Source organism: Oreochromis aureus, linkage group 3 (genome assembly GCF_013358895.1).
Source record: "Oreochromis aureus strain Israel breed Guangdong linkage group 3, ZZ_aureus, whole genome shotgun sequence".
Taxonomy (NCBI): Eukaryota; Metazoa; Chordata; class Actinopteri; order Cichliformes; family Cichlidae; genus Oreochromis; species Oreochromis aureus.
The window spans coordinates 106,462,386-106,481,145 of NC_052944.1; positions in this window are offsets into that span (position 1 = coordinate 106,462,386).

Genomic DNA, 18,760 nt, shown 5'->3' on the forward strand with positions numbered 1-18,760 from the left:
AGAGAGCAGATCCTCTACCCTCAGGAGGACAGTGAGGCTGCAACTTTAACTCTGAAAACAGAAGCTGTGAGATGGACCTTTAAAAGGTCAATCCTCACAAAGCTCCAGGACCGGACGGCATCCCAGGCCGGCTACTCAGAGTGTGTGCAGGCGAGCTGGCAGAGGTGTTCACCAACATCTTCAACCTCTCCCTGAGGCAGTCAGTGGTCCCCACGTCCCTCAAAGCATCCACCAGCATTCCCGTTCCCAAAAAAACAGTGGTCTCCTGTCTGAATGACTACCGTCCTGTTGCACTGACATCCGTCATCATGAAGTGCCTGGAGCGGCTGGTCAAAGGTCACATCTGCTCCTCCCTCCCTGACACACTGGACCCTCTTCAGTTTGCCTATCGGACAAACAGAGCCACAGAGGATGCCATCGCCCTGGCAACACACACCACCCTCACTCACCTGGAGAAAGGGAATACATATGCAAGAATGCTCTTCATCGACTACAGCTCGGCATTTAACACCATCATCCCCTCAAAACTTGCCACGAAGCTCGTCGACCTTGGGCTGGGAACACCGATCTGCAGATGGATTCTAAACTTCCTCACAAACAGGCCCCAGGTGGTGAGAGTTGGTAAGCACACTTCCTCATCACTCATCCTATACACAGGAACGCCACAGGGTTGTGTGCTTAGCCCCCTCCTATATTCCCTGTTCACACACGACTGTGTTGCTAAACATGAGTCCAACATCATCATCAAGTTTGCTGATGACACAACCATCATAGGCCTCATCACAGGTAATGATGAGACGGCCTATAGAGAGGAGGTGATGGCACTGTACAGTGGTGCCTGGAAAATAACCTGACTCTCAACATCAGCAAAACTAGAGAAATGATAGTGGACTACCGAAAGCGACCAGTCAGGGAACACCAACCCATCCACATCAACGGTGTCAAGGTCGAAAGGGTCAGCAGCTTCAAGTTCCTTGGAGTCAACATCACTGAGGACTTCTCCTGGACCCTTCACACAGACACTGCTATCAGGAAAGCTCGCCAGCGGCTTTACTTCCTGAGGAGGCTGAGGAAGTTTGGCATGAACGCCAGCATCATCTCAAATTTCTACAGGTGTGCAATTGAGAGCTTGCTGACGAGCTGCATCACAGTTTGGTACGGAAGCTGCTCTGCTAGCAGCCGTAAATCACTACAGAGGGTGGTGAAGGCAGCAGAGCACATCACTGGCACGAGGCTTCCTGCCATTCAGAACATTTATCTCCAGCGATGCCTCCGTAAAGCACACAGCATCATCAAGGACCACAGCCACCCAGCACATCAGCTGTTCTCCTTGTTACCATCTGGCAGACGTTACAGGAGTCTATCTGCTCAGACTACAAGACTTAAAAACAGTTTCCACCATCAAGCCATACGACACCTCAACCACAACACTTAAACACACACAACACAGGACTCAGAAGCTACCCTGCAGCTTCACAAGTACTCTGATTAATCTGCACTGGTCACTTCACTTTATTGTTATTGTAATTTATATTTAAAAAGTGCAATACTGTAAATTTCTGCTGCTCATTCCTGTGCAATATCCCATCTGCCCTCCCGTCATATTTCTTTTCAAGATTTTCTTATTTAATCACTAGTGTACATATATTTATATTTATAGATACATATATATTTAGTCATCTTTTCTCTTTTACCATGTCTCTCTAATATTTTGCTCTTTACTATTTTTCTATTTTTTATTTTATTTTATTATATTATATTTTATTATATTTTTTCCTACTGTATCATGCTGCTGAGTGACCGCTGCTCGTCAAACACATTTCATTGCGATGTTGACCCTGTGCTAACTTGCATATGACAAATAAAACTGAAACTGAAACTGAACTGAAACTAAAATGTATTTAACAATATTTGTGTAGGCAGAGTAAGTGTGACAGGGTCTTTTATGTGAAACTATGTTCTGTTTGCAATTCTGACACTTTCACATAGGATGCAGCACGCGCAGAGCTGCACTCTGAAACTCCATTTTGGTGCGGCACACACACACACACACACACACACACACACACACACACACACACACACACACACACACACCAGTCTGTGTCAGCTGTCCCTTTACTCTTACCTACTTTAATACTCCTGCGGCATCATCTATCTGTGAGAGCTATGAATCTGGATAATGCTGATCCTGAGAGGAGTGACAATATCTATACTTGAAGAGTAGAAGTACAAATATGTGTGCTAAAAATACTTCAGTAAAAGTTGAAGTACTGATGACATTTCTGTATTCAAGTAGAATAAAAAAATAACTACTGAAATGTACTCAAAGTAAGAAAGTAAATGTAGTTCTTTGGAAGTTTCTAGCAGCTGTTTTTGTGTGAAGCCAACTGAACCTTGTGCTACTCTAATGCAATACAATAATAGTACATAGGAATAAACACTTTATTTCATTTTTATTTGATAGTAATGAATGTAGTCAGCTTAAATCTGTCATGTAGAACATGAAAAACAAGGAAAATTTAAAAATGTGTACATGTTGGGTTAAATATTTCACCACTGTGATAAAGTCTACTCTCCACTGCTGTGTAATCAATTATTGTAAATGTAAATGTTATCAGGAAATGATCAGACAGCAGAGGGTTTTCAGGAAACACTGTTAAATGTTCAGTTTCTATGCCATATGTTAAAACAAGATCTAGAGTGTGATTTAAGTGGTGGGTGGGTTCTTTTACATTTTTAGAGAAGCCAATGGAGTCTAATAACAGATTAAATGGTAAATGGACTGGTTCTTATATAGCGCTTTTCTACTCTTCTGAGCACTCGAAGCGCTTTACACTACTTGTGCATTCACCCATTCGCACAAGCACATTTGTCTAAGTGCTTCTTTTTAGCTAACATTCACACACATTCATACTCCGATGGAAGCAATTTGGGGTTAGTATCTTGCCCAAGGCAGGGCTCTAGACTAACTTTTTGACATGGGCGCACCAGTACGCCTAACTTAAAAAATTTAGGCGTACCGGCACGAAAGTGTGGCGTACCGGCACAAAAGTTAGGCGCACTCAAATTTTTCAACCGCTTCGCTTAACACTGCAGTTTTACATGAGCACCTTCTTTGGGGGGAAGTCCATACAGACAATATTCATTTCTAAATTATTAACTAACAATGTTGTGCTTAAAGTGCTTTGTCAATATTGTAGAAAATGTTAAACTTAATCATAATCTTGGCCTCCTCTGACGACCTGTTTGCTGTTGCATGCTGCTGAAAGGCAGTGGGGAGAGGGGACACTTGGGCAGTGCATTTATTGCAGCATGAAGTGTGTTTTCTGGATACTTTGCTGTTTTTTCAGCATTCAAAGATTGATGGCACTGTGTCAGAGCTGGCTATGAATTTCAGACGGATCAGGCCTTAACTTAACACAAAGTTATCAATAGTTCTTTTCATCTTTTCTTATTACCCACAGCTACATCCACTTCTGTCGGGCCTAGGCTGCTCACTAGGGCTGAGTATCATCACTGATTTCTATAATCCATTCGATTCCGGTTCTCAAAGTCCTGATTCGATTCAGTTTAGCCTCAGACAGTCAGAAATATTATAATTCAGATCATTTATCAGTACTGATACACATGAGACTTCATCAGAATTGTGAACATCACAGCAGATGCCTTTGTGTCAAAGTAACTGAGAATAAAACACAGAAAAACATGAAGGAGATTTTCCTGGTCTGGCTTTTTATAGCAGATAACCTTAAAATATTCTGGAGTATTCTGCAATCTTGCATAATTTTAAGAAGTTTAAATTTCTTCAGTATTGAACAGCAGAAATTAGGCTTTCTTGTCGGACGTCATTTACATGAAAAAAGAAAAAGACAGCGCTGTAAACAACGGTAGACTGGTGGGTAATAAGCGAATGAATAATCCAGAAAACAGAGATTTGAGACAGGAAACTGTTCTTGAAGCACACACAGGGAGCTGTGCAGGAAGTGTAATTTTTATCGTGGTGGAAGCAAAACAGCAAAAGTCAGAGGGAATTCATGACGGCATTGATCAAATGTGAAGCGCAGTTTGCTGCTTCTTTTTGGGCGAATTTTGGTTGGAGAGACAAAACCTGCAGCTCAGAATCAGCGCAAAAAGACGTAAACACAGCGCGGACCCGACGCATCAGAATCGCTAAGCTCAGACAGCGTGTCCGTCTGCGGGCCGTCCGGTGAGAAAGCCGAGAAAGACAAAGCTGATTCTGATGCGTCGGGTCGCTCTGTGTTTACGTCTTTATGTGGAATCCGTTAATGAATTGATATCGCCTTATTAAAGCTACTCACCTCCCTCTTCTACCTGCACTTTCCACTGGACCACGGCCAATCAGAGAGGTCCCGCCCCTGACTATCTCTGATTGGTTTAGTCCACGATAGGGCATAATGTGTGTCTGTTGTTGACCACATGGAGAGTTGCAGAGATTTTTTTTTTTGTTACCCAAACAGGTGCGACCAAATGTTGGTAACAGTTGGTCGCACCGGTGCGACCAAATGGTTTTTTTTAGTCGCACGACGGAAAAATTTGGTCGCATTTGCGACCAAATTGATCGCACTCTAGAGCCCTGTAAGGATAATTGGCATGCAGACTGGGGGAAGCCAGGAATCGAACCACCAGCCTTCCGATCAGTAGGTGACCTGCTCTACCACGTGAGCTACAGCCAGCCCAAATGCCATGTTGAGGCTGTCATTTTTAGCATCTACATGGATGTTAAAATCACCCACAATAATTATTTGATCTGAGCTGAGCTTTAATGTGTTAATCTGAAGAGTTGGGAGCTTTATGTAACTCTCAGTCATTTGCGTTGAGTTTTAGATTCCTCAGCTCAAACTGGTGGTACTGACTAGACTAACTGAAGGTACATTGATAGCTCTGTATTAGGGCTGCCACGATTAGTCGACTAGTCACGATTACGTCGACTATCAAAATCGTCGACGACTGATTTAATAGTCGACGCGTCGTTTGAAGCTTTGTAAGATCACAAAAGACTCAGGAATAAGTTGTAGGATTTAAGAGTGTAATAATGGACTGAAACAGAAGATGGCAGCACTGCATGTACAAGGATGCCAGCTGCTGTTAAACCCCGAAGAAGAAGAAGAAGAAGAAGAAGCTGTGTCCCAGAATTCATAGCGCAGCCCAGCTCAGTTTCCAACAATGGCGGCAGCTAGTTAGTTTTAATATTACTCTTATTATTCTTTCTGGGTCACAAAATAAACGTTTAACATATTTTCAGGCAAGAATGTAGCTGTGTAAACCTGAAATATCTGCTCAGTTTATCAAGACACCACATATTTTCAAAAGCGCTCCGACGTTTTCGGAGACGTCTGTTACCCACTAGCTCGATAGCTAGCCGGGGGCAAGGCTCACTAGAGCCCGTGAGAACAGCGGACTCCCGGCAAATCATTTTCAAACCCACCGCCGTCTTTCGCTACTCAGGTTAAACATATAGAAGTCACTTAGATAACTAAAAATTGTTATTGTTTGGCTTTTTTTAGTATTTTATTTGTTCCTGAGTAAATTGGTTTGGCTGAGATTAAAGTTATAGTTTTACACAGCTGAATAAACAACTGATTATCAGAAGTGTGAGATGCTCAAGAATATACTCCGGTGTCCTGTTATATTTTAGATAGCAAGGAGCAGACGGCTGAGTTTATTAAACTTCACCGAAACAATCTGCAAATTTCATTAAAATTTAATAAACTACCATCTTGTCTTTATTTTTAGTTAGCACATACCTTAAACACTTAAAGCTGTAAGCTAATGATAGTTATATAAGAGCAGATGCGTGCTGGTGCAATAAGCTGTACGTTTTACGTCCAATGGATGCATGATCTGATTAGTCGACTAATCGCAAAAATAATCGGTGACTAGTCGACTATCAAAATAATCGTTTGTGGCAGCCCTACTCTGTATGTAGTGAGTCTCTGCTTGATTCAGAGGAGGGAGGAGAGGTGAGTGGTGTTACCGAATTCATTTGCTTTTTGAGTTTTGTTAAATTTGACATATACTGGAGGTCACTGTAAATAAATTGCTCATCTCTGGGAACAAAATCTCTGCTTACTGACCACGGTGCTTGGTGCTCGAGTCAGAGCTGCAAGTCAGAGCGAGGTATCACAGGCAGTATGGTATAATATTTGTTTGTTTAGCTCCATCAGCCTTTCACAGCTGAGGGACATACATTGCTCTTTCCAAACATATTGTTTTAACATTTTAAATGTTTCACCTGTGCACATTGTTTTAATCAGTATAAGATTGTGTTTTTCTCATCTCCTTATGGTCACTTCAGACCTCCACACAAAAAAGAAATTCTGGTTTCAATCTCAGAATTAATTTAGTGGTGTTTCATGACATCTGACCAACATTTTAAGTCATTTAAGTTTAAATTAGTTCTCTTTTATTTTAGTACAAAGAAAATGTTTCAGGTTAGTTTGTGTATTCATCCAAAGAACTGCACACGCAAAGTTATTTTTAATCCTGCTTCAGCCTCAGCAGCTCTGAGAGGTGACCACAGAGACAAACAGACACATCTCTCACTTTGTGCTTGTTTCCACAAATATCACCACAGCTGTGAGATCGCCAGACAGTCAACATTTGATGACACACTGAGATGGTTCAGCTGAGGCTTTGTGGTCTGCTGATGTACTTTATCAAACCACACTGAGATGATCAACTTTATTATCAGGCCTTCTTATTAAGCTTCAAAGTTAAGTTCATATAGAAGTGTCTTGATGCATGCTCAGTCATCCAGATAAGTAAATCGGCTCTTGCGAGGTGCTGAAAGGCCCGAATCAGCTGACGACTCTCGCAAGGACGAGCATCCAGGTCAGAGGTCGCTCAGCATCCACCATCCAAAAGAACGACTTCCATAAACAAACCCCAATCTTATGAACAGTACCTTTGTGTAACCCATATCAACTACTCCCTGTCACATGACTCAAGCCAGCTGATTTGAGGCCCCTCTCCTGATTGGCTCCTTCCACGTCGCGGCAACGATGAATACGGCCGTGGAGGGATACTTCCGGGTTCGACTCCTGCTGTGGCTGTAAGCTTATGTCGTGTGGAACCGCGTTGGAAAACAAAGCGTTTTTCTCCCCTAAACCCGTCTATAAAATTGTATCACCTCAGTGGTAAGTGTTCTTAACATCTACCAATAACAACCTTTTGTCAGTAACCAGGCGATCATTTTCGCGATTAAAAAAGAAATGCCTTTGTTCGGCGGTGTTCCCACCGCGAGCAGAACTCCGGTTCAAAAACCGCTGTTTTTGAACACTTTTATTTACTTAAGCACTTTAATGGGCTTACTTTGAAACAAAGTGCAATTAAATGATTATTGTTATGTGTTGCCTTGAATTCGGCTATGCTGTCTGTTAGACAGTTGTTTTCCTTTATTGCTATTTTTGTATTTGTTTGTAGCGTAAGCCACTGGAATGTATAGATTAAGCTACGTAGCCAAGATGATTACTAATTTAACTGTTGTACATTTGTGATTGATGATGATGATTTGCATTGTTGCACAGACTTGCAGAAAAATGTAATTGTTTGCCGGTAAACTGAATCGAACTTGATATGCTAATGAACATTTTTCTGACCTACAGGTCAGGTTTTTTTCCCCCCTTTAAACTGATCTTCTTCATATTGAAGTGGCGAGAAAGAACCATTCTTTGTTCTTTTCCCCCAATTTGCCGTCTTTGGATTACGGACACATATCCCCACTGTATGAAGCTGGACCCTAAGGAGGAATTCCTTAAAAAGTGAACTTTAAAAAGAAACTTTAACAAAGGACCAAAAAGGACTCTTAACAAAAAGGACCCCTGCACAGAAAAATCCCATTGATTTATTATTCAATTGTTGGCATTTATTTGTGTTGTGTGTTGTATTAATTATTTTTGTTCAATTTCCCCTTTCCCCCATTTATTCAATATATTTTTGGTACAAGATATTGCAGTCTTTGGTCTCGTCATTCACACCCTCTAGGCTCCATAAAGAACCATTTCTTCTGCGCGTCAGTCAGTAAACTCATCCATTGCAATAAAACTAGCTCTTAAATAACTTTGCGTTACATTTGCACAATGACTGAAACCAGCACCACTGAAGGAACAACGGGCTGTGAGGACAGTTCATGATCATTAATATGCAAACTGTCTTGTACAAATGATTAAAGACCAGCTAAGACTGAAGAAGTCACTTGGATCAGTGATGAAACGTTTCTCCCACTGTCCACATGAACAGAATCAACCTTTTTGGATACATATAGAAGGCAATTACATCTCCAAAAAACCGAAGGCTGGGTAAAATCTCATTTTTAATGCTGCTGATATATTTGAGGCTTTGCTCCAGAATGACATCAGAGTCTGTTTCAGTGAGTCACCATAAACCAGTCAGGCATAAGATTATGACTACTGACACCTAACACTGATTATCTCTACATCATGGAACCTGTTAGTGTCATGGTCGGGCGGCCTCCGCCAGCAGCGTGTCCCCCTGTTTCTTCCTGTCCATCAGCTCCACAGTCTGGGATGATCAACTCACCTGTGGGTAACTGCATGATCAGCTGCTCTCATTGTAAACAGGAAACAGTAGGTAGAAAAGCCTTTTCTCCATCTGTGTTTGTGTGAACTCATTATCTTTCCTTTACATTGATAAGATGACTTTAGCTTTGTTCGCTTTAGTCTTGACTTTAGTTCTTTCCAGTGTCTCTTGAGTTTATCTGTGTTTCTAGTACTTGGTGTCTTGTAGAATGTAGAATGAAGAAGCTGGTGTTTAAATGAGGTTTTCCCTGAATATGTCCTGATTGCATTGATGTGACTCACCTCTCATCACCTCTCTGCAGCTGACCAAGGCCTGAAGTTCAAGCTGTCTTACAGTTTTCACATTCATACTCATCATAAACAGGCGTGTTCATCACAGCAGTTGGTAAACAGCAGAATAATCTCTGTGAATCTGGATTAACATCAGGGATTATTTGTCTTTGGTCACTTTGTTTATCAGGCCTCTCGACATTAATATGCTCATTACTTACACCTTCATTCTTGCTGCACTGGTACCATCCAATGGAGGCTCTACTCTTTATTCACCCGTTGCCATGGTGACCCCTAGGCGAGTCTACATGTGTGTCACAGTATCAGATCCTCAGTAGAGTCAGTCAGGTGTTACAGGTAACAGAGAAATACTCATATTGTCAATAGTGTGTGTTTCTATGGTAACTGTAGAACAGAGTAAACGTCTCTGTGTTACATGTCAGTATGTTGTAACTAAACAGGCTCTCCTTTCCTGCAACATACTTCCTGATTGATCAGGAAATATTCAGTAGTATTATAATATATTATATATCATATTCAATACTCTATAATATAATATCCAAATTTGAGTGAGTTATGTTTGTCAATTGTTATGTCCCTAGCTGGGCCTCCTGAAATTGCCCTTGTGTGGGCGTGGTGTTTTTCTCCGCCTCCTCCTTTCTTGCTCCACCCCTCTGTCTCTCTCTCGCTTCTTCTCTCTCCCCAGGACACAGCTGATGCTCATTGGCCTCGTTTACCACCTGGGCCCAGTCAGCAATCACCTCTCTGAGGTTATATAAGCTGGGGATGGACTGGATGTGGGAGGGTGGCTATCTCTGGTGTCTCCGCGTTGCGTGTTATGTGTGTGTGATTGTCCTGCCTACGGTGTGGAGTGGTAGGAGCAGTGGGAGAGGCTTCTGGTGGATTTTCCTCTGTGGTGGATAGTGTGTGTTTCCAGCCTAAGTGTGGGAAAGGCCTGCTGTGTGTGTGACTAGCCCCATTATATTTATTATAATAAAGACTTATTTTGTGTTAAATACCATCTGCCTGGCGTTCTTTTCATTTCACCCGGATCCAACTGTTACTGCCCCCCCACCCTCATCGCCTAGCTTTTATGTGGAGACGTAACAAAGTGGGGGCTCGTCCAGGATCGGAATGAATGGAGTTGAGCTAATTACGATTGTGTACAGGTGTTTGTGTGTTGTGTGAGGGTCATTTGACTAGCTGCTGCTCTCCCTGGCTAGAACAGGGGAGTGTCTAGCTGAGCGTTTGCTCTTCCTTCGAACACTCATTTTTTTGTTTTGCCTTTGTTATTTTCGGAGCAAACCCGGGTGGGGATTAATTCTCTGTTGGGGGTTAGGCTTTTCGGTGCCTTTGGCACTCGATGATTTGCCTTTAAAGTGGCCTCGAGCCTGGTACGCTCCAGAAGCTAGGTGAGGCTAGATTCTGAGTAGGCAGGACTGGGGAGAGGGTTGGTAGTATTTTAGTTAATGGTTGACTTCACACAACACATTTTGTTTTGCCTGTTCTTTTGTTTGTGTAGTAAAGGTGTTGTGTGGCCCTTGGGTGGTTAACTTATGTGTTTTGCGGGCCGTTTTGGTTTCATGGCCACTTTTGATATTGCTGGGTTTACGGCAAAGCCGTCGCTCGCTGTCCTGGATGTTTGTAGGAAGAGGGATCTGTAGGAGGTGGCAACATATTATGGGATCAGTGTCTCCACTGGTCTACGCAAAGCGGAGCTGAAGGCCGCTCTGGTGTCTGGGCTGTTGGAGAAGGGGGTGGTTGCAATGCAAGAACCCCCGAGCACACCCGGTCCGGCTGGACCAAGTGCAGCGCCTCATGTTCCAAGCCAGGTCGTAGAACCATCAGTGTCTACACCTGTGGGCCAGGGGCTGCCCGAGGGCGGGCCAATGACGCTGCCCCGTTTTGATCCGCTCTCCACCCAGTCATCAGAGGGTTCTAAGCAGGATGCTAGGCTCAAAGTCCGTCTGGCTCGTCTCCAGCTGGAAAAGGAGGAGCTTGAGAGAGAGTTCCAGCTGAAAAGGGAGATAGAGCTTAGGCGTTTGGAGGCGGAACTGGCTAGGGCTAGGGAGGTCGAGCTAAAGAAGGTGGAGGCGGAGACGAAGGTCAAGCTGCGACAGCTGGAACTCCAGCAGGCCGCCTCCCCTCCTGTGGCGGCCTCGCTGTCACAGACCGAGGCACAGTTTGATGTAGGCAGGAATAGTCATCTGGTCCCTGTTTTTCGTGACACTGAGGTAGAGATTTATTTTGAATCATTTGAACGGATAGCAACAGCCTTCCGTTGGCCGCGGGATGCATGGGCCATCCTGCTGCAGTGCAAGCTGGTGGGCAAGGCACAGGAGGTTTGTTCCTCTTTGTCCGCTGAGTGCAGTTTGGATTACGACAAACTAAAAAGTGCTATCCTGTTAGCCTACGAACTAGTCCCCGAGGCTTAAAGGCAGCGATTTCGGGGGTTGAAAAAGGTGCAGGGTCAATCCTTCCTGGATTTCGCGAGGGAAAAAAGTGTCCTCGTTGACCAATGGTGTATGGCCTGTAAAGCTAAAGACCTGGTTCCGGTACGGGAGTTAATTCTCATTGAGGAATTTAAAAACTGCATCTCTGAGCGGATGGCAGTATATCTGAACGAACAGAAAGTCTCCACGTTGCAGCAGGCCGCGACACTGGCAGACGAGTTCGCACTCGTCCATAAAGCCAGTGTCATTAAGCAAGAGCGACGCGACACACTAGCGAAGGCTAGCGGTGCTAGTGGTGAGCAAGGCCCAAGGGGGGAGGTGCCTGTGCCACGTCCCAGGTCAGACCGGAAATGTTTTTACTATTTTAAATCTGGCCATCTAATAGCGGACTGTGAAGCCTACAGGCGAAGGCAGCCAGCCTCAACACCACATAAGTCAAAAGGGATAGGGGTGATTAAAACCGCTTCCCCTGTTAACAGACCCCTTAGCACTGAGACTGAGAATGTTTTAAACCCTTCATTTTCAAAGGAGCGGTGTCACTCTCTGGTGAGCCTAAAGATGAGCGTACTGTGACCATTTTACGTGACACAGGTGGCTCACAGTCCCTCATACTGGCCAGTGCACTTGCCTTTGATGAAAAGACTGCCAGTGGCACTGATGTTATTGTTAGAGGCGTTGGAATGACTTATGTGCCCGCCCCCCTCCATTGAATTTGGGTGCAGAGTGACCTAGTAAGTGGTGTTTTTCCTGTGGCTGTGTGTCCTTGTTTCCCGATTGATGGCGTGGATTTCATAATTGGCAATGACATCGCAGGCGGGAAGGTTTATCCTACCCCAGAGGTCACGAAGACCCCTGACCCAAGTCCTTTGTCAGACGCTTTAGGCCGGCAGCACCCGGATGTATTTCCTGTGGGTGTTCTTACCCGGTCACACGCCCATCGGCAGGAAGAAGTGGTTGACTTGTCAGAGTCAGTGGTCGGCTCTATTTTGGAAAAGGATGTGATGCGCTCCTTGGAGGAGGTGGGTCTTGATGCCAAGAAACTGGCTCAAGAAGTAGCTGAGCCTGCTCCTGAACCTGCAGCCCCTCCTCTCCTCACGCGGGAGGCCCTTATGATCGCTCAGAAAAAGGACCCATCGTTAGCCAAATGTTTTGCCGCCGTAGATAAGAGTGATGGTCCGACAGGAGACAGGAAGCAGACATTTGTTGTTTGTGATGGATTGTTGATGCGCAGGTGGACCTCAAAGCCAGGGGAGGACTGGAGTGTAGCCCAACAGATAGTGGTCCCGGCTAGTTTACATCAGCACGTGCTACAATTAGCCCATGATCATTCATGGTCAGGACATTTGGGGATAACTAAAACATATGACCGTATTTTGCAGCACTTGGCCGGCAACGAAGGCAGATGTTGCAAAGTATTGTAATACTTGTCACACGTGTCAACTGGTGGGCAAACCAAACCAAACTGTGCCCCCCGCCCCACTATGTCCAATACCTGCTGTTGGTGAGCCATTTGAACACGTTTTGGTCGATTGTGTTGGTCCTTTGCCAAGAACACGGGCAGGTAATCAGTTTTTATTGACCATAATGTGCTTGTCCACGCGGTTCCCTGAAGCAATTCCTCTGCAGAGGATCACCACTGCAAACATTACTAAGGCGCTAATCAAATTTTTTTATCACCTTTGGTCTCCCAAAAACAGTGCAAACGGACCAGGGAACTAATTTCCTATCCTGAGCATTTAAACAGACTTTAATCTCCCTTGGCATTTCTCATTCCGTGTCTAGTGCTTACCACCCAGAGTTGCAGGGTGCACTTGAGCGTTGGCACCAAACACTTAAGGCCATGCTGAAAAAGTACTGCCATGACACGGGCAGAAGTTGGGATGAGGGTGTCCCCTTTGTGCTGTTTGCGATACGCGATGCCAAGCAGGAGTCCTTAGGGTTCAGCCCGGCTACCCTTGTGTTTGGCCGCGATGTGCGGGGCCCACTAAAGGTGTTGAAAGAGAAGTTCCTTAGTGGGGGTGTTCCAAAAACTAACGTGGATGATGTAGTGATATACACGGACACATGGGAAGAGCATGTGGCCATCCTACAAGCAGTGTTTTAGCGACTGGCCGATGCCTCGTTAACTCTAAATCTCGCTAAGTGCGAGTTTGCCAAAGCGACAGTCACGTATCTGGGAAAGCAGGTGGGTTTCGGGCGGGTTCGCCCGGTGTAGGCAAAAGTCGAGGCTATCCTCAGCTACCCGGCCCCAGCCACTAGGCGGGCGTTAAAGCGGTTCCTGGGCATGACTGGATACTATCGCTGTTTTTGCAAGAACTTTGCAGTAGTTGTGGCCCCTTTGACAAAGCTATGTAGCCCCAAAATCCCTTTTGAGTGGTCAGGGGAATGCCAGCATGCATTCGAGTCTGCAAAATCTCTCCTTTGCAGCGCCCCAGTCTTGGCAGCCCCCAACTTCTCTCAGCCTTTCAAACTGGAAGTTGACGCCAGTGCCACCGGAGCTGGTGCGGTGCTACTACAGGACGACGCAGAGGGTGTGTGTCACCCAGTCTGCTACTACTCTGTAAAGTTCAAGCGCCATCAGCTAAACTATTCCACCATAGAGAAAGAAGCTCTAGCGCTGCTGATGGCCTTGCAGCACTTTACTGTGTATGTGGGCTCTAGCTCCTTTCCAGTATCTGTGTATACAGATCACAATCCCCTTACGTTTCTCCAACATATGTACAACCACAACCAGCGGCTAATGCGCTGGGCTTTGCTGGTACAAGATTATGACCTGGTTATCCAACACAAGAAAGGGAGTGAAAACCTGGTGGCTGATGCACTCTCACGCAGTACATAGTGATGAGTTTCTTCTGTGTTTTGTATAGTGTGAATATAAGGTGGGGGGAATGTTACATCCTGTGATGTAGGTGTGGTGTGGTGTGGTCTTCTCCCTCTCCTCCTCCTTCTTTCTTGCCCCTCCCCTTGTCTCTCTCCGCCCCTGCCTTCTCCGTTAGGACACACCTGCTGCTCATCTGCCCTCGTTACCACCAATTACCCTGAGAGGTGATATAAGCTGGAGGAGAGCAGTGTGGAGGGGGGAGAGGCTTCTGGTGGATTTTCCTCTGTGGTGGATAGTGTGTGTTTCCAGCTTAGGTGTGGGAAAGGCCTGCTGTGTGTGTGACTAGCCCCACTGTGCGTGGCTTGCCGTGAGTAGCTCATCTGGGCAGTTTTTTTGCTTGAGTGTCGGCGGCCTCCATTACTTTGTTTGGCCTGCCTAGTTTTTGCTAATAGCAGCGTTGCTGTCTTTTTCTGTTGAAGCCTTATAGTTGTTTTCTTTGTTGAAGTGGCCACCATTCTCTTTGGGTTGACCTGTTTGAGTTATAATTAAAGCAGCTCTCTTTCTCTTTCTGTTGTTACCATTTACATGATTATTGAGTTAACTGATCATAATAAAGACTTATTTTGTGTTAAAAACCATCTGCCTGGCGTTCCTTTCATTTCACCCGGATCCAACTGTTACTGCCCCCCTCGCTCATCGCCTAGCTTTTATGTGGGGACGTAACATCAATATTGTGTTAGTAACATATTAATGTCGGTCCACCATCAGCATTAATATGATTAACTAAAACTGATTTGGCTGCAGTTTTTAATAAATCTGGTTTTCAGCCCTGAAAAATGATAAAGATGGAAAATCATTTTAGAAAGTGACAATCAGGCCCACCTCTGTGACCTGAAGCTATAAACATTCATGTTGGAGGTCACACTGTTATTGCAGTATTAGTGATTTATGTATTTTAATATTATTGCAGTGTTACTTATTTAACATGTTTGAATAGTATTACAGTTTTAATCTACTGTATTCTAATATTATTGCTGTGTTAGTGATTTCATATCTGAGTCTCTGTGCTTCAATAATGAGCATCAATCACAAAAATTCAGGATCACTGGACTAATTTTTTTCTGTTGGCAGTGAAGAATTTTGTAAAACCTTTATTGCTCTGCAAACATTACCATCTGATCCTGAAACACCAGCAGTGTACCAGCTGACCTCAGATCAGATCTGACCACAGATTATGTTTGAATTCACTTTTTATATTTAATATTTATTACAGCAGCAAGTCTGCAGCCGAGAGAATAAAAGCCTTTAAACGTGTAATGAGTGATCTGATTATAACCCCTCAAACGATTCTAATCATGGATCAGTCGGAACTCTGTGCTTCAAACACATGAAACTTTATTAACACAGCAGCGCTTTTCATTACAGCTGTTTTCCTCTCGCACTCACTCTGCTGCTTTATCTGCACTACCTCACTCTGCACTCTGTAATACTGCTGCTATATGAGTTTATATGTTGTAGTGCGTTGATGCTCTCCTTTTGTGTTGTAATTTAATTCTATTTGTTTTATATTTATTTGTATTATTTTATTTACATTTTATTTTGTTGCTATTTCCAGCATGTCAGGTTGCTGTTTTTAAATAAAGTTTTATAAAAAAAAGTTTTATAAATAATAAAGCTTTATAAATAAAGTTTGCTGTGACTTTTGGCTAACAGTACTATATTAGTACTAATGTAGGTGTGATTAGATGATGCTCACCAGCTGTGATGACCAGCCTCCTCTGACACCACACCTAAGCCGCTGCTCCACCCCTCCCCTTCCGCTGAGCCACAAACCACACCCCTCCACAAACAGATAACCATAAAGTGTGACGTTGTTAAGGAGTGTTGCCATGGTCAGCAGTGGACTGCCGCCTCCTTTTGGATCTTTAATAACCCAGTTTAAAGCCCCGAGGTCCTCGGGCTGAGTCGGGGGATTGCAGCAGTTTGAGGTTAACTGCTGACTTCATGTGTGTCTCATTTACACCTGTTCTATTTCATGATTCCTCTAATCCTGCTGCCACTAGTGCAACATTAATGGTGCCACTGATAACTGAGATCTCAGTTGGTCTATCTTTAAACTCCCCCTGTGTGTCTGATTTAATGTTTCCTCTGTGACACATTTATACTGCCGGTGTTACAGTAGGCTCTTTAATGCACACTCAGCAGCTATGTTTATGTTTATTAGCACCTCTAAACAGGCCGTAGTTCTGACAGAGTATACCCCACAAGGGCGTAGATTTGGTTTTGGCATTGGTGGGGACGGGTGTTTCAACCACCGAACCCCGCCCTGTTTCTTTTTTTTTCCTTTTCGTCTTTGCTTCTTGATAAAAAAGGAGAAATATACTTGCCTACATATGCTATTCTACATGCTTTTAAACCATTTAAAATTACAATTCATAGTTTTATATGTGAATTATATAATGTTAAATTACTATTAAACAAATGACTGACTGAGTATTTTAGACTTTAGTTTACTTCAGCCATATTACATATAAATCAGGTATCATACAAAATTAAAAATAGCTTCAAATAGAGTCAAGACAATTAAAGAATATGACTTTAAGGACTTAAATGTGGGATGGAGCGATTTCGCAGGTCTTTCCTCCCCACTGCTGTCAGACTCCACAACAAAGACTTTTGCAGCTGCTCAAACACACACATGTGCAATAAGACGTTGCAAGTTGTATTTTTACACAGTTGCATATAACATTTGTATTCTATTTTTATCCTAATGTATATTTTATTCTACTATTTTATTCTATTCGGTACAGTTGTGTACAGTATATTATTCTTATTGTATTCTAATTTTTGCTATATAACTTTGCACTGTCCACTTTCTGCTGTGACAAAACGAAAGGTAATCTTATCTTATCTTGACACGATTACTTCAGTTATAGTACACCAACGTCTCTTATACATTAGCACTAAGGGAACACTAAATGAACTGGTGGTTTTTGTCCATAAAACTCATCTAAGATGACCACAAAATTATTATTCTGTGCTTGATGTGCCTCACCTTTGGCCCTGGCTTTTCCCCTCTGACTGCACTAGGACATATTGCCTCTTGATAAAATAACACATTGATTCGTGCCATATAAAAAGTGAGACATGTCAATTCAGACTCTTTGTCAAATCTACACTAATCAATCAATTTATATCAGCAGCCTAACAATTGCAGTGCAAACTGCACTACAAGGTGGAATATTTGCAAAATCATAACTATCACATGATATTTTGTCTCAAAAACTAACCCCATGAATATGTCAGCGTCACGAGGATGAAATTATTGTGTCACCAACATTTTAACCTTAGACGTATAATTTTAACAGCCTCTTTAAATTAATATCCTGGCTTGCTCGAGGCTGCTGTTTTCTCTGACAGTTTCAATCAAAATTAGAAATGTTGCTCTGAGACTGAGAGAACTAATAGAGCTGCATGTTGTGCAGTTAGTGTCCAAAACACGTTATTAATGGTTACATACAATTTTAGACTGATGTGGGCCAAAGCCTAGCATAGCCTGTAACGTTATTATGATGGACACATTTCATGAGTGAACTTGGCTTTAAGTGACTTACAGGTTTCTTTGAAAAATACTTTCTTATATGCATGTTCTTCCTCCTTGCTACCGTCCTCCTCCCAGCGCAGGTTTGCCGCTGCTGAAACTAAACAGAGCTCCCTGAAAGGCACAGCCAGTCACATTGGCCATATTTGTCACATGAGGACGGACTCCAGTAGAGAACGTAATTTAACTCTTTCTGCACCGCTGGGTGACTGAGACGCTGACAGATCTTTTTTTCTTTCTTTCTATCGGGTTTGGGTTTTTTTTACAAGAAGCGATCAAATTATTGGTGGGGACGATTCAATAATCGCTGGATATTGGTGGGGACATGTCCCCTCCGTCCATGCCAAATCTATGCCCTTCTATATACATATATTTTAGTCATCTTGTGTGAATGTGTGTGATTGTGACTTTTTAATGCACCTGATAGTGGAGCAAATTTCCTGATTTAATTGTAAGTTCTACATCAATGACAATAAAGGCACATTACTTTTTTGGTAGTAAAATGAAAATATTATTTAACATATTTGCAATAATTAGTGGGTATCTGTATTTGTACCTTGTATCTATACATTGTATGAATGCGCCTTGTTGGCATGCCCAAAATGCAAACCGAAAAGGTTCATAATTCTGCACCACAAACCAATGATTGACATCAATGTGGCTATGAATTTTATATGCCATTTATCTAAATACACAAATAAAAGATGGCTTATTATGACTGCATCATCAAATACCGCTTAAGCAGTTAATTAATGTGTATATAAAGCTACATATCAAGAAAGTCAGCTGCTGGTCATTCACTAAAGATAAGCCGAACCCTAACCTCAGAGCCTCCAGTGTACAGTGTAGACTCTCCAATCCCACAGACAGCAGCTTCACTCCAGAATCCCACAGGTCATTGTTATTCAGGTCCAGTTCTCTTAGCTTAGTCGACCGTGAGCTGATGACTGATAACATAGCTCCACAACTTCTTTCTGACAGATTGCAGCCACTTAGCCTGGAGAACAGATAAAGACACACAGTGAAACTGAATCTATGACAGACAGTGTAAAAC